We start from the raw sequence: 12,907 nt of genomic DNA, 5'->3' as shown, positions 1-12,907 counted from the left end.
GGTTTTATTTCAGTTGTACTATGTGTTATCTATACAACATGTTGACCAGAAAGAATGGTTTAGATGACATAAGTCACTGGGAAGAGAGGAATCCATTTGCCAAAATGAATGTGAACACCTTCTTAACACAATAGCACATAGGTATATTGCAATCAAAGATTTAGAGACAAATCTGAATCTCCTAAAATACCTACTTTTTTGGCCATAGTAGAGCAGCAGCTCTCCCTTAAATTCACAGACTCTGATGAGAAAGTTAAGGTTGACTATTGAAATTGTTTTTTCAAGATAAATGTCTCACATTATTTTTTCCGAGGGTAGGATGAGTTCACCCTATTTTAAAGAAAGGACAATCTGATACTTTCTCTGACACAGAGCAATGAAAATATGGTAGAACTAAATGAAAGTTTGCCACAAGATACCAGCCTAGCTATTCCATGCTTTGCCGTGGCGGACTCTTTCTTTGGATCTAACGTATTTGTTTTAATTCAGCTCAAGGCTTGGCTGTGGTCATCTGATCCAAACAGATGTAACTTTAGACTTCTAATATGGATGATGTAGTTAAATTCATCTTAATGTAAGTTTTTCATGGTGGGCCATGCATAGATTGTCTCCAGGAGTAACTAAAAAAGAGCTAGTTTCCTATCTAGAGAAGAGGGCAAAAGTGTGAAAGTGAGTGTAACATCACAAGATCCAAACTCTAATGACTTTGTTTTTGATGGATCCAGGATCTGGGGAGTAGGGAATGGACACCAGAGAAGAGATTGTGTAATATATTCCCAGTGTTGGGAGGGAAATGCCATTGAAAAATGAAGGAAGACAAAAGTGGGGAAAAGAGCTAGTGCTTTCTCTTTTGAAAAATTGGATCCCCTAGTAGAGTATAGAAGGTGTCGCCAACCTCCGGGGATCTAATGCCTGATGGTCTGAGATGGAGCTGATGGAATAATAGTAGAAGTAAAGTGCACAGTAAATGTAATGCACTGGAATCATCCCGAAACCAGCTCCCTCCTCTGCTCCACCCTCCCGTCTGTGGAAAAATTGTCTTCCACGAAACCTGTCCCTGGGGACCAAAAGATTGGCGGCCAGTGTACAGCATTTATCAGGAAAACAGATCTTGCCTTTACTGCCCAGAGATACTTGCTGCTGTGAAGAAGTGCGCAACTTAATCTTGCCTATTGGCTGATGTTTCCTACTGTTTTCTATTAACTGAGCCCAAAATCAGATCCAAACACATCCTCCACAGAGAGTAGGTGGGTGGATGGTGTGAACTAAGTGCTGTGGGCTTGTGGCTTGTCCTCTCCTGGTGGCAGGCCTGTCTCAGGCTCTCCCTACCACTGTGTCGATAATATCCGCGTGCTGGCACTGGGCACCCACGCAGCCCGCTCCTCCCTGCCTCTGTCGTGGATGTCCCTGTGTGCTCCTGTACCTTGCTGGAACATCAGCAGCCTAAGTTCCTTTCAGCTGCTTGCTGCTCCTACTTGTTTCCCCCTGTCATTCTGTGTAACTTCCTTTTTTCCTTTGAAGGAACCATTCATTAGCATTAACTTTGAAATGAGAGAAGCCATAACAATGACACCTTCCTTCCTTTAATGCCTGACATGTTTATCATTTAATCATCACCTTAACATCATGAAGTGCTCTTACTGATCTGATTGTACAGATCAGAAAACAGGTGCAGAAAACAGTGGCCTCTAACAAAGGCCACCTGGTCAGTAAGTGACAGATCAGAAATTTGACTCCAGGCAGTCTGGTTCCACAGTCTGTGCTTGACTAGCTCTCGTATACTATGTTTTATATTAATCTTATACTACATGACTTTTGAAGGTGGTCATTTTAGAAGTTGTTTACTGTTGCCAGTATTTATTGGTCACTTACAGGATGTAAGACTCTTCTGACTCACTATGATTGCATTCAATTGCATCTTTTCATTCTTTTGCTTAATAGATGTTTTTAAATTTCTTGCACCTTCTGTGTCCCAATCCTGCATAGTCTTTCTATTCAGTAATAATCACAACAGACAAGACTTCTGTACTGAAGCTTACAGGGTAATGGACGGGGTGGAATAACCCCACAATAAAGTGTAATCAAGCGCTGTAACAAAGGTTTCAAAAGGAAAGAGAAGTTTGTTACAAGAGAAAAAATAGTAAGAAGATAGTTTAGACTATCAAGAAGATAGTTTAGGAATGCAGATCAAGAAAAACTTGTGACATTTTCAGCTGAAGCTGTAAAAGATTAACAGCACTAACTAGCTGTAGAGGAGTAGTTCAGTTCAGTCACTCAGTCATGTCTGACTCTTTGCTACCCCATGAATCACAGCACGCCAGGCCTCCCTGTCCATCACCAACTCCCGGAGTTCACTCAAACTCATGTCCATCGAGTCGGTGATGCCATCCAGCCAGCTCATTCTCTGTCGTCCCCTTCTCCTCCTGCCCCCAATCCCTCCCAGCATCAGAGTCTTTTCCAGTGAGTCAACTCATCGCATGAGGTGGCCAAAGTATTGGAGTTTCAGCGTCAGCATCAGTCCTTCCAATGAACACCCAGGACTGATCTCCTTTAGAATGGACTGGTTGGATCTCCTTGCAGTCCAAGGGACTCTCAAGAGTCTTCTCCAACACCACAGTTCAAAAGCATCAATTCTTCAATGCTCAGCTTTCCTTATAGTCCGACTCTCACATCCATACATGACCATGGGAAAAACCATAGCCTTGACTAGACGGACCTTGGTTGGCAAAGTAATGTCTCTGCTTTTAAATATGCTATCTAGGTTGGTCATAACTTTCCTTCCAAGGAGTAAGCGTCTTTTAATTTCATGACTTCAGTCAGCATCTGCAGTGATTTTGGAGCCCAATAAAATAAAGTCTGACACTGTTTCCACTGTTTCTGCATCTATTTCCCATGAAGTGATGTGAAGAGGAGTAGTATGCTATAGAAGGTCTTTTGTTTCTGGCGAAAGAGTGAACTAGATGTCAGTATAAACTCTTCTGATACAGAACATCTAAAACTTCTGGATAAAATAGTTGAAGTGTATTTTTTAATGTGTGGCTAAGTGGGAAAAGGAGATCCAACCAGTCCATTCTAAAGGAGATCAATCCTGGGTATTCATTGGAAGGACTGATGCTAAAGCTGAAACGGCAATACTTTGGCCACCTCATGCGAAGAGTTGACTCACTGGAAAAGACTCTGATGCTGGGAGAGATTGGGGGCAGGAGGAGAAGGGGGCAACAGAGAATGAGCTGGCTGGATGGCATCACTGACTTGATGGACATGAGTTTGAGCAAACTCTGGGAGTTGGTGATGGACAGGGAGGCCTGGCGTGCTGTGATTCATGGGGTCGCAAAGAGTTGGACACGACTGAGCTACTGAACTGAAGTGGGAAAATAAAGAATTTTAGGAGCCAGAAATTCTGTGAAAACCTGAATTCTGAGATACAAGTAAATTCTAAACCTATATTTTGTTCTTTGGGCCTTTGCTGATCCTTTGTGTCCTAGAAATATTTAGACTTTAGCAGGCCTTGTGCAGAAGACAAAGTCAAACGAAGACTTCTGTGTCATGGGTGAGTCAGAGGGAAAAGCCCACCCGCTCTGTACACCTCTTCTTCAGAGGGAGACAGTTGGGAGAATCACCCATCTTGGCCTTGGTACTTGAGCGAGTGAGAATCATACACATCAATCACATTCTTGTATGTGAAAAGATATTTCATGGTAAAAGGAAAATGAATTTCATTATTAAAAAACAAGCAACCCCAAAACAAACAACCATCTTTTGGGCAGAGGAAAGGCTGTGTGGGAAGGCCCTTATGGAAAAAGGTACTTGACCTTTTCACGGAACTAAAAAGCTGTTATAAACTGAGCAAAGTAAGTGCTGACAAATGAGTTGTTAATGAAACCTGGGACCAGATCCTTGCTTGTCCTCAAAGGCTTTGACTCGGATTTGGGATTTTATCCTAAGTATAATGCAAGTCTTTTGGAGAGTTTTCAAGAGATTATCTGATTTATGTAAGAAAGAATAGAGAAAATATAAAAGTAAAGAACTCTTCTAAAGGCAAAAACAGAAAAACTACAGTAATAATAGAGATGAGAAGTGGATTTGACTTGGATTAGGGACAGTTGGAAGACATTGATGGGTTCAGGTTGTATTTTAAAAGTAAACCTGCTGATGAATTGGATGGTGATTTGAGAGTGAGTAGAATATGAAAGGCTATCCCCAAGCATTTGTCTTGAATAACTGGTTGTCCAGAGGTCTTTTTCTGAGTTGAGGAAGTCAGGAGGAGATAGGAAGAGGGAAGATCATGAGTCTGGCTTTAGAAATGTTGAGTTTTAGGAATGCTAAGTTTGACAAGTAAATGCAAGTGGAGACAGTACCACTATTCAATATACTAGATAGAACTTTGTTATTCAGTTGCTAAGTCGTGTTCAACTCTTTGCAACCTTATGGACTGTAGCACACCAGGCACCTCTGTCCTCTATATCTCCCCGAGTTTGCTGAAACTCATGTCATTGAGTCAGTGATGCTATCTAACCATCTCATCCTCTGCCACCCTGTTCTCCAAGATACTTAAAATATGTTTATATAGTTGAACTCATATTATAATAAGCCATCCCTAGAATGCAAGAACTGAATATATTTGCATATGAAGTATAATATTCTGGGAAAGACACTGTCAGAAATTGACTGTTCACCAAACCTGTTCTCTTTTCTTCCTGCTGATACATCTTGAGCTGCATTTCCCAGCCTCCTGTGCAATTGTGTGTAGTCATCTGAATGGGTCTGGGCAGAGGAACAAGAGTACACGTGATATACATTTTTATGTTTCTTTCTGGCTGTTTGAAAGAAAGATCTCCCATATAGCTTCTGTGCTGTCTGCACTTTTGCCAACTGATACACTCAAAGTGCCTTTGGAAACCACATATTGAAGATGATAGCATCTCTTCCTAAATGATGACATAGTTCAGAAAACCCCTGATCATACCCATCTGCTTACTAAACTCTACATGAACAAAAAAATACACTGCTTTTATTTTGAATTACCAAGATTCTGTAATTTAACTAATTTAGCCACTAGCTTCCCTGGTGGCCCAGACGGTAAGAAATCCACCTGTAGCGCAGGAGACCTGGGTTAGATCCCTGGTTTGGAAAGATCCCCTGGAGGAGGGCATGGCAACCCACTCCAGTATTCTTGCCTGGAGAATTTCATGGACAGCAGAGCCTGCCAGGCTACAGTCCATGGAGTCACAAGAGTCAGACACAACTGAGCAACTAAGCACAGAATCATGTTAAAAGATACTGACTTTCTTTCAAGGTGGCATCAAGGACCTAATTTCTTGCCCATTCTTTTTTTTTTCTCTCGTTTTTCTTCTGTGTATATTTGATATAATATGTAACTAGGCAGTTTGAAGGTTACGATGTTAGAAGGTTTATATAGGGAGTAAGGGAATTTGGGAAGCTTGAGGTATAAGAGAGGAGTTGAAGGTTATAAATGCCTCCTGTTCTCCATATAAGATAATTATCACTCCTCCTCTGTCTAGCCATGTAATTCATTTCAAAGATTTACACTCCTGTAGCCACTTTATGCCACCCACTGATAGCACCTTCTTTGCAAAACAGAGTTGATGAAGACCATGATGACCTCTCCTTTACCTCATTTGATATTCACAGAATCAGATTCACACACTGGGATGCAAGAAAGTTATAAATTAAAACTGAGAAACATCTTTTCTTCCTTTATACCTCTGATAATAGATGCCACAGGATCTCTTGTGGTGAAAACTTCAGGGAGAGATGCAAAATGTATCAGAATGTGTGTACATGTCTCATAGGACACGCTGAAATCGGGACACACCCCTCTGAATCTTTGGCTGTTGGATTAGCCTGATAGACGTTCTCTTACATCGTTTTCTCATAATTTATCTAGCAGTCTATTTGCCTTGCTGGACCTTCATGACTCCTTCCCTCTAGGGAAGTGAAATCACTCAGTCGTATCCCACTCTTTGTGACCCCAAGGAATTCTTCAGGCCAGAATACTGGAGTGGTAGCTTTTCCCTTCCCCAGGGGATCTTCCCAACCCAGGGATTGAACCCAGGTCTCCTACATTGCAGATGGATTCTTCACCATCTGAGCCCCAAGGGATGCACCCCCACCACCCACCCAGGGCAGGTAGGAGGTAAATCCAGTTCCATATTCTGATCACCCAGCATAATACCTGGTGTATTGTAAGTGCTTAGTAACTCCTTGGTTAAAAACCAAATGAAACTTTGCTAGTTAGCAAACATTGTAAATCAACTGTACTCCAATAAAAAATAATTTTTAAAAAAAGAAAAGAAAAAAAAAATTGAATGTTGCACTTTTAAGAGTTCTGTCTATATTTTGGACACAATTTCATTATCAGATGTATGTTTTGCATTTTCGCCCCAACATGTGCATTATTTATAAAAATCTGGAAGTAGAAACAAGCAAATGTCCATCAACTGATGAATATAGAAAAAAAATTGTAGAATATCTGCACAGCATAATTCATGTCCATAATAATAAAAAAAACACCTAATGAATGGTTTATATCTGGCTGATAGGAAAAGTGTTCCTAGTGGTATGCATTATATGGATTATTCACTGTAGAGTATTTCCTTTTAACATAAGTAATGTACCTTTAAGATACAGGTCACTATCTGGCCATAGAAGGTATTTTTATGAAAAACATTATGATAATTTTTTTGTATAAGGAATTTATCAAAATTTACATTTTCTTTGTTTATGAATATATCTTCAATTGGTAAAAAAAAAAAGTCAGATTATATATGATTGACAGAGTTTATCATTGTGCAAGAATCAGGCAAATTGCACATATAGGAATAGGTTGGGCACATGCCTCTATAGGAGCTTTAAGGAATACATTATGGCTCTGTTGGTAATTGCCTTCTCTTCAGTTCTAGTGGCATATGGCTAGGCTTGGGCAAACAGATGTTTATACCCAATCAGGCACTTACTGTATCAGCTCAGGTGTTAAGCCAGGCTGAAGTTTACAGCTGTGCCCTGCTTGAAATTCTGAAGCCATAGCAGTTTATTCCCTGAGTCTGGTGTACTTCTAATCTAGAATATGGCATTGTTGACTTCTGGAATCATTTTCTTTCCCAGTCTATGAGCTGATGATAAAACCTGTTCTCGTAGGGATTGTAAGCAAAGTGAAATTCAGTCCTGAATTGTCATAAGTGAAATGAAAAGCTTTCATTTATGTGGTATTAGATGACAGAAATGTGATTATAAGTAAGCCCTAGTTTCTTTTAGGCACACTGGCGCTGAGCTGTAGTGGTTCCTTTACAGAAGTCAGTACGTTGATCACCTCGGTTCCTTGGACTACTAGCAGTAGGTACTATTTGATATAGCCCTTTCCCAGGAATTTCTAGCTGGCTAGACTAAATTCTCATGCCTTTGATGTTACAGTATATGGACTCTTATCTTGGTAGTGATTACTGTTAAGTATAAAAGAAAATCTCAAATTCTATAAAATAATCCTTTTTTTATGACTTCCAAGAAGCATTTTGGTTATCAGAACTGAGGAAAGCTTACTGCAATAGGCAGGCCAAAGCTAGGAGTATCTGTGTCCCCACAGTCCTTTTCTAAGGACTCCTACCTGTAGCCTGTTTCCAAAGATGTCAGCTCTAGGCATTGCATGTAGGTGGCCATGCTCTGTATTGCTAGACCTTACCACCTACATTTAACATAAAGCAATCAGAAAAAATAAATGCTGAAACAGGCTGTGTGGAGGCTGATCCATAGAAGACCTAGCATCAGTGCTTTACCTTAGTGATGATGGTGACCTAGTAGGCTGGTCAAATCCTCTGCCAGAAAAGTGTATACTTGAAGTAGAGAGATTTATTTGATAGGAACAGAAGTCAAATGCTTAACTAGAACAAAGGTAGACAGAGATGATATGAGTCAGTAAGAAGCCATGAGTAAGCAAGAGTGATGAATAAGTGAAAGCTAAGTCATGAAACTTGTTTTTTAAATTGTGTGTGGGAGAGATACAGAGATTTTACTTAACATCTGTAGGCAAAGAGCATGATCAGTAGGTTATTGTTGCCAAAATCACAAAGAACTAACCAAATGCTTACACATTTGCCTGAGCAACTTGAAATTCTCAATCTGTGTTCCTGTACTTTTCATGAGGCCTGCTTAAGCAGCTTTTCATGACTTACTATGAGGCCTAGCCATGTGACATGCTTTTATTCCATATTTTTCCATGAAACATTACAGTAGTATTCCCGCTCATACTCCTCTGTTACACACACACACACACACACACACACACTCTCTCTCTCTTTCTCTCTCTCTACAGCCACACACAGTTACTTGTGATAACTGATTGAGTCTCTGTTCCTTGTAGCCAAAGGATCCTAAATGACACACCTGCTCTACAGGTTCAGCTTTTATTACTTTGGTTCCGCAGCCAAGGCAAGGACTGAAGAATGATAGCGGTTTTATGCCCACCTGAAGAGGGCACAGACTTTGAACAGGAAAAGGCAACCCTGATGTGATATAGGGAGGGACCAGAGAAAGGAAGGTAACGTTAATGACCTGAAACATGGTTTTAGAGGTGACTATGTGGAAATGTACATTAGCAAAAAAGTGTAAGAATATTATTTCTTTTCTCCCTACTAAAGTATGAGTTTCTGAAGCATTCATGGCAGTGTGCTTCTCTAATGCCTAGAAGAGGGCCTTGCACGTAGTAGGTGAAACACTAAATTGAGCACATAATGGCCCAGCTATTGATTTGTCTTAAAGTTTAGTATCTGCTTTGAGTTGACTGGTAAAATATATAAATACATTCAGGCAGACTGAACTAAGCTGAAGAGAGAAATGTAAGTTACAAGTGAGAGTAGAATTTCCAGAAGCTTCTGGGAGAGGTAGAGATAGTGTAGGATAGCCTAGAAACCATGGGAGGAATTTCAAAGAGCTGGATAAGAAACTACCTTCCCTAGTCACAAGGCTAAGGAGTGGAACATACTGTTGTCAGGAACACCTGTAGAACACAGGACAGCAAAGCCTTTCACCAGAGAACATGACATAGAGCACGGATAGCGGAGGAGAACTGGCAAAAACAAATTCTAGATTCTAGTTTTTCAGTGACAGAATATCAGGGCGTCAGTGCAGTAGAACAAAAAGAAGAAACATGAACCTCATCTTCAAGGAAAGGAGGAGGTATACACAACCCCAAATCACAATATGTGATAAAGAACAAATAAACACAGCTGCAGAAAGATACCTGCGTCTGCCAATCACAGAAGAAACTGAAAGGACTCTCTGAGGGACAAAACCAGAATTGCCCAGTTTAGCCTAATGGGACAGGGTGTGTGGATGGCAGCAGGAGCGTCCTTGGCCCTGGCTGGGCATGAAGCAGCAGCTGGGTAATGGCCTCAGTGAAGAATCACCCAGGCAAGGCTGAAGAGAGAACAAAAGCTTACTGGGAAAACACAAACGAAAAAGTAGGGATTACATCTTTAGTATAAGGCGGTGTTAGATTTAGAGGCGGAAGCTTTAAATAAAGCAAAGAGGGATGATTCATAACAGCAGTATACTATTGTCATCTATAAAACAGAAACAGGAAGTGGAAAATATGAAGAGAAATATGTGATATGGTAGGAGACTTTAATTCACTCCTCTTGGTTAATGAGACCAGGTGGACAAAATACAAGAAAATGAAAACCCAAATAAAGATAATAAATGAACTAATTCTTTCTTTGTTATTAATATTTGTCACTTTGTGTCCTAAAAGCTAAGAACAGACCTTTTATACTGCTGAATAAAAACAATACACTGTAAAGAAAATATCAATGAATTCCAAAAGGCAAAATGAATACATATAGCATTCTCTAATCACACTGTAATAAAACTAGAAATTAAGAACATAATTAGAAATAGTTAAAATTTTTTATTTAAACAGCTCTTGGATCATAGAGGAAATCAGACAGATTACAGAAAATCTAGGAGGAAAAGGACTACATGTCAGAACTTATGGAACAGCTAAAAGTAGAATTCAGAAGCACCTATCTTAATGAAGAAAGAAAATAGCTAAATTAAATCTCTTAACTCAAGAAGTTAGAAAAATAATCAATAGAACAAACGTTAAAAAGCAGAAGTCAGAATAATGATAGAAGTTAATGAATTAGAAGAAAATTAATCAGACAAATAAAAGAACTGGTTCTTTTTTAAAAAATTAATTAAATAGATAAATCTTTAGCTAACCTAATAAAATTGAGATGTGGGTGGGGAAGAGAACTTAGAATGAGAAATAATAATGGGGAAAGGATAGAATCTAGAAAGAATAAGAGAGTTATAAGAAAATATTTTGCTCAATCCTGTACAAATTTACTTGAGAACCTGAAAGGCATGAATGCTTTTCTAGAAAGACAGAAGTAATCAATACTAATCTCAGATTATTAGTCAGATCATTAATCATCAGAAAATCTAAACTATTTATCACAGAATAATTCCCCATGCCTGCCCGCCCCAAACCCTCTCAGGAAGAGCTTGAGTGAGGCCCAGGTGATGTAGCAGGGGACTGCTAATAACCTTTCAGGACCACATCAGGCCAGAGTTCCCAGATAACATGTGCTTTAGCAAACATGGAGATTTCTCACAGGAGACCTGGGAAACTAGTAAAAAGTTGTCATTCTTGGGGATCAGAACTGCGACTAAGGGACAGTGTGAGAAGGATGTCTTACTTCTTGTGTACTTTCATTATTTTATACCATTTGCAAATGTTTCTTACTCAAGTGTGAGGAATTTAGAATACCTTTGTTTCACATTTGGACAAGTTCACAACACCCTTTGACTTTTGTTTTTTTATTTGCCTTAATTTTTTTGCTAGACAGAATTTCTTTCTTTCTTTCTTTTTTAATATTTATTTATTTGGTTGTGCTGGGTCTTAGTTGAGGCATGTGGGATCTAGTTCCCTGACCAGGGATCGAACCTGGGCCCTCAGCATTGGGAGCCCAGAGTTTTAGCCAGAATTTCTTAAATGCCCTTCAGAGATGTCCCAGCGAAATTCCTGGAACCTGAGAATGTGATGAGATATGGCTTCTCAGATTAGATTATGTTATATGTCACAGTTGACCAGAAAATAGGGATATTTTCCTGATTTATCTGAGTGGGCCTGATCTCATCATACGAGCCTCAGATGCAGAGAGCTTTCTTTGGCTGATGGCAGAAGGGAAGTCAGGGAGGGAGGAAGTATGAGAGGGACTCCATACACAACTGCTACTTTGAAGATGGAGGGGGCCATGGGAGAAGGGAGGCAGGCAGCTTTGAGGAGCTGAGGGCAGCCCCCCAGCCAACGGCTGGCAAGGAAACAGGACCTCGTCCATACAACCTCGTCCATAGTTCCACAAGGAACTGTGTTCTGCCAACAACCTGTAAGAGCTTGGAGGCGGATTCTTCCCCAGAGCTTCCAGATGAGAGGCCAGCCCAGTAGGCACCTTGATTTCAGCCTTAAGAGACCCCAGGCAAAGCCCAGCAGAACCCACCCAGGCTCCTGACTTTCAGAATTGTGAGATCATAAATGAAAGCTGCTTTCAGCTGCTAAGTCTGTGGTAATTTGTTATACAGTAATAGAAAACAAGTAGAGTAAAATTGCATTTGAAAACCTCCATACTGGAATCTGCAAAGATGGTACAGATGAGCCTCTTTGAAGGTCAGGAATAGACACACAGATGTAGAAAACAGACATGGGGCCACGGTGGGTGGGGAAGCAGGAGAGGGTGGGACGAGTGAAGAAATTTTTTTCTTTCGATACTTTAGGAAATTAACTCCTACCTTTCTAAAAATTCTTTGTTTATGTGACCTGGGTTTTAAATTTGTCATTAGAGGAACTTCTAATCATGAAAGTGCAGTCCAATGACACTAAAATGCTTTTTTGACTAGTTTTTCTAGAGTCTTACTTACTTGAGTTGCTCCATGCATGCCGTGCTCTGTCACTAAGTCATGTCCGACTCTTTGAGACCCCATGGACTGTAGCCCACTAGGCTCCTCTGTCCGTGGGATTTTCCAGGCAAGACTACTGGAGTGGGTTGCCATTTCCTTCTCCAGGGAATCTTCCTAACCCATGGATCGAGCCTGTATCTCCTGCTTTGCAGGCAGATTCTTTACTCCTAGGCCACCCAGTTTTGTTCTAATGGCAATTTTACCTGAGACTAAATAAAAATTGTTTACCTTTTAAATTGCAAGACAGTAGAAGTTATCTTTCAGTTAATTGAGTTTAGTGGTATGGGAATCAGATATTTTATTTTTATTTAATTCTGTACTTTCATAAACTTTTGCCTTGAAATGTCAACTCTGAGAACCGCAGAAGAGAATAGTATCTGTTCAGGTCTCCAAAGTGCTTAGGAAAATTCGAGATTGCTTCTGTGGTCTCCATCACTTCAGATTCTGAGTAGAAAATACAGTCACAAGCAAGTCAATGTCAAGAGCCCAGCATGATCAACAGATTCAATAACACATAGAATGTCTAATTCTGAGTCTTAATGTCATTTCTTTTTGGTCAGTTACATTGTCCAATTTTTCTTTGCCGGCCCGTTCCAGGGACTTGTCAATAGTGTGCTAAGGTTAGAGAATGCTTCTGCCTCGATTATAACATCTCTGGGCAATGTGTTATAAAAAGATTTATCTATAATAAATGTGAAACCCAGGAGGAAAATTTTAAACAACTGAATTTAATGACTGTACAGGGTGTGCCTGGCAGACAGAACAAACAGTTTCTGTTTTGCTTTCATAATGAAACTTCTTTAAAGAAGGTATTGGTCATTGTTAGCAGAAATGTGTTGTTTTTCATAAGGGAATGAAGTTAAATATTTTTGTTTTCTCATGAGATGTTTCTAAAAGGAAGAGAACTATATTATTGTTAATTCTGTAGTAGATGGAA

General features: G+C 39.9%; 1 protein-coding gene across 4 annotated transcripts in view; it reads left to right on the top strand.

Moving 5' to 3' along the window:
- RABGAP1L (RAB GTPase activating protein 1 like) overlaps nt 1-12,907 on the top strand; it is a 729,399-nt gene that overhangs the window by 591,942 nt on the left and 124,550 nt on the right. The window lies entirely within an intron of this gene.

Source organism: Moschus berezovskii, chromosome 17, assembly GCF_049115385.1.
Source record: "Moschus berezovskii isolate FMDL1 chromosome 17, NW_MosBer_1.0, whole genome shotgun sequence".
NCBI classification, from domain to species: Eukaryota; Metazoa; Chordata; class Mammalia; order Artiodactyla; family Moschidae; genus Moschus; species Moschus berezovskii.
Note: the sequence above shows the minus strand (reverse complement) of the source record. Positions and strands in the feature narration are given on the sequence as shown.